Source organism: Centruroides sculpturatus, unplaced genomic scaffold (genome assembly GCF_000671375.1).
Source record: "Centruroides sculpturatus isolate CEXI.00-Female unplaced genomic scaffold, Cexi_2.0 scaffold665, whole genome shotgun sequence".
Lineage (NCBI taxonomy): Eukaryota > Metazoa > Arthropoda > Arachnida > Scorpiones > Buthidae > Centruroides > Centruroides sculpturatus.
Genome location: NW_019385266.1, coordinates 330,120 through 334,706, shown reverse-complemented (window position 1 = coordinate 334,706; position 4,587 = coordinate 330,120). Strand labels below are relative to the sequence as shown.

General features: G+C 32.2%; 1 protein-coding gene across 1 annotated transcript in view; it reads right to left on the bottom strand.

Moving 5' to 3' along the window:
- The window catches only part of LOC111636886 (zinc finger protein 470-like), an 84,853-nt gene that overhangs the window by 71,929 nt on the left and 8,337 nt on the right, over positions 1 to 4,587 (bottom strand). The gene's annotated exons all lie outside the window — the stretch shown is intronic.

Genomic DNA, 4,587 nt, shown 5'->3' with positions numbered 1-4,587 from the left:
CAGATAATAGTATAAATATATTAACGTTTTTTGTTCATTAAAAACTTTGAAATACTTGTGTGAGTACCAACATGTACATAAATAAACGAGATCATATAACTAAGATTTTCAAACAAACTATGTCAAACAACCAAACATTTCTTACATTTTCCCATTAATGTTGTCATTATTAAAGTCAATATACAATATTCAAGAGTAATATATGTTTAAATTAATACTATTCCAAAAAGTCATATTTTTCGTGTTTAAGAGCAACTATTATTCAATTGTCAACACATCAAAGCTTCCAAAACTTACAGTCCGTTAGGTTGTTTTATCCTTCCAAATTTTAGAAACATCGTTTCTGGGAAAATTCTTCCTCACTTTCAGAATTTTCAAACAGTTTGACTTCTGAGAACTTGCTGATTTGAAAAAATTTCTAATGAATAAGCAGACTAATTCTAGCACGACTTACTCCATCTACAACTGGCAATAAATCGATCATTTGAGGTTATAATCATTCCTTATCTGAATTGTTAAGAAATACTTGGCATTAGCTGTAACATTAACACTATCTTTATTACTATTATTTCTTCGTTTGCAACGCCGTTTCACTACAGAATGTTCTATTTTAAATCTTTTTATAAGTGTTTCACGAACATACGGTACGTGACGTAATCTGCGTTTTGGAGAATTTGTGTTTTTGTTGATATTAAGAAGTCACTGGGGTTAAATCTGGATTAGTAGACATGACTCTACGAAGTCCGTTGTTCAAAATGGCTACACAATAACATATGACAGTTTACATAATATAAGCAAGCAAGTCCAAGACTCTTTTCTAAACCTTGTTCCATCATATTCACAAATTCTCTCTACCAAGGAACAGCAGATTAATAATAAACTTTTACTATTGCCAATATATATTGTTGAGATTTTTTTCGTCCAGTCAAAAAACGTTGAAAAATCAGTAAAAATCTACAGTAGACAATATTTTTATGAACAGCGCGGTATACAGTGAATGTGAATATGCACCGTATACCACGCATTAATTGCTTTAAACTTAATATTTATCGACTAGCAAAAATCTATTCCTGTAAATTGAAAAACAGCATCATTTTAAAAATTGTTGTATAAAAATTAAATGCTGAAAGCAAGGAAATCTTTCGCATATAAACAACGTAACAACATCGGCCTTAATAACCCATCGTTCAAAATACGGCGAAACTCTTGAAAATTATATTCTTGAATAGCGATCATCTGTTCTCATATTTTCGAAAAGTTCATCCTGTACACTTTAATTTAGATGGTTTAACGTATTATACCACACACAGAATATGCTAAACGTTAAACATTTATTTGTGACTACTCAACATTTTAGTAAGACAAGTTTCTTCTGACGTTACACTCACTTAATTACAAATATATTATCCATAACTGTTAAATCCATATATCTTGTTTTAACAACCATCTCATAAATCGTTTGGTTACCCGAAATGTAAAGAATTTTAATTTCCCATCTAAAATTTCTCTGTTGAGTAAGTTCTCAATACTGTGTGAAGTCTTAATAAAAAGTAATCATATTGCTCAATAATTAATTAACAATAGTGGGATAAGCAGCATAATATTCGTTTTTTATTCTAGTTAAGTTATAATTACTTTAGTTTAGTTATTCTTATTTTAAGTCGTTTCGTCCTCGCGTAATCTAATGACCAAATGTGAGTTCACGTTCTTCACTTTACTCAGAAATGAACTGATACCTACTGTTAATATCAGTTAGAAATCTGCGAAACATTCAATCCCGTGAAATTTATTCAATTAAAGCTATTAATTAAATTCAAATAATAACTTTTAAATTCTGTTTCGTATTAAAATTATCGTCTTGCAAATATATAGTACTTTTAGAAAATAATTTGTACAAAAAACTAAATTATATGAAAATAATCCAATGTTTTNCTGAGGTACCACTGTATATATAAACTGTTTCTTTTCCTGTACATAATCTTACTCTGATTCAATGTGTTTCCCTATAATTTTCAAGTTGCTCTTCTGTTTAATTATCTGCTTTGCTACCCATGTTCCGATTCAAATGCAACTAAGAAATCCACAAAAAAATTATTTTTTGTATGAAATAATTATTTCCGCGTAAACGCGAATCTAACATCCAAAAAAATTTCCGGGATATAATTTTCGCAGAAGAAAAACCTCTCCAAAAAGTGTTTTTACAGAAGAAAGTATGTTTTTAAAAAATGCTTTTATTTAAGAAATACAGCTGTAAGGATTATTATTCTTTCGTTTAACAAGGCGTGAAATTTCACACGTGCAGTCTACGTTGTTTACAAAATGGTTGAGCTAGAAAACAGCTGGAGTCCACTTTCCCGGGTAGTTCTCTTGTACAACAGGGGAATATTGGTCTAAAGCAGGAGGGAAGCTAACTTACCGCATCTGTTCAAATATAACACAATATTGTCGATTTTAATGCTATTAAATTACGAGGAAACCGAAAAAATGATATGGGTAATAAATTCTACTGAACAAAAAACAAAAAAACTTGCTGATGTCATAAAAAACATCCAATAGCGTTTTAAATAATTTTACCGAAGTCAAATCGGTGAAATAGAACTTTAGAATGATTTCGCACAGAACTTTGCAGAAATTCGCACAGAACATATATAACGATGTGTATATTCTGGTGTAGGCCTATATATGAAGATTTTAAAAAGCAAAAATAATGATTACCTCCATTTAATAATCCGATTCTTATTTAGCAACGAAAAGTCCTGCTACTGAGAATGCCAGTCCGATTCAATTGATGTGAGTGTAACCGTGTAATGCATTTAAGAAAAGACAGATGATGTGTGTTTTTTCACCTACAGCCTGGAAGATTTCTAGGTCGTTTACGAGATTTTTGTACTTCTTTTGCTCTCTAATATTCTTGACTTATTTACCTCGGCTGCTTTAATAAAAACATCAAGCTAATAGTTAAATAATTCGGCAGTTCGTTTGCCTTTAATAATCAGGTTTACGAAGAAATATTTATACTTGCAGACTTCGACTATTGATCATATTATCGTAGATCTGGGTAATATGAGCAAATATAACTTTATTAAAACATTGCTGCAGTTCAGAAAATAAGTGGATTATAGTACCTAAGCACTTGCAGTATGAAGATAAATCTATAAAAAAGTTGACTGTGGCAAAACAGTCTGTACACTATTCAATTTTGATGAAAATCGACGTTTTTTTTTAAATGTTCATATTTCATTGGTTTACCCTATATATAATAATAATAATAATGCAGCGTTGGAGAACAACACTACATCTCAGGGTTAGTAACACTTCCATACAAACAAATGAAATATTCATTAGGCGAGGAATTTTTCAAGGAGATTCCTTGAGTCCTCTGGTTCTGCCTAGCCCTGAACCCATTATCCAACATGTTAAACAACATGCAATATGGCTACAATATCCGACATGAAAAAACAACACAGTTTACACTGTCGCATCTCATGTACGTGGACGACATAAAACTTTATGCATCCTAACAGAAACAACTTCATCAACTCCTACAAATCACACACTCATACACTAAGGACATACAAATGGAGTTTTGCTTAGACAAATACAAAACACTTCACATAGAAAAAGGAATCCTGAAGAAAGAAGATTTTGCACTTGGAAATGGGACGTTATTAAATCCATGGAAGAGGGCGAGTTTTACAAGTATTTAGGATTTCAACAGGTCAAACTAACGGAACATACACAAATAAAGCAAAGATTAATTAAAGAATACCAAAGTAGGATAAATGTTATTCTCAGAACACAGTTAAATACAAAACACACAGTTAAAGCAATAAACACATATGTCATCCCAGTACTCACATACTCTTTTGGAGTTATACAATGGACTTACACAGATCTCGAGCAACTCCAAAGGAAAACAAGAATAACACTTACTAAGCATAAACAACATCATCCTAAATCCGCCATAGAAAGATTAACCCTTCTACGTAAAAATGGCGGACATGGCCTGATTGACATAGTTAACCTGCACTACAAACAAATACAGTCACTGCGAGAGTTTTTCTACAGGAAACAAGAAACATCACAATTACATAAATCAGTAACTCTAGCAGACTCAAATACCACACCATTAAACTTACACTCACAACACACAGACATGACACAACACATAAAAAGCATAGACACCATCAAGCAATCGTGGGCTCAAAAGGCACTCCATGGCAAGCATCCTTATGACCTGGCCCAGGATTTTGTTGACAAAACTGCGTCAAACAGCTGGTTAGATCGGGGATGCCTCTTTGGGGAGACGGAAGGATTCATGATTGCCATACAGGATCAGGTCATAAATACTATAAACTACAGTAAACATATTCTCAAAGATATAACACTCACAAATGACACATGCAGAAAATGTCACATCATGCCAGAAACTATACAACACATTACTTCTGGGTGCAAGCTGTTGACACAGACAGATTATTTACATAGACACAATCAAGTAGCAAATATAATACACGAAGAGCTTGCAAAGAAACACAAATTAGTAGACATCCACGAACCATACTACAAGTATATTCCACAGACAGT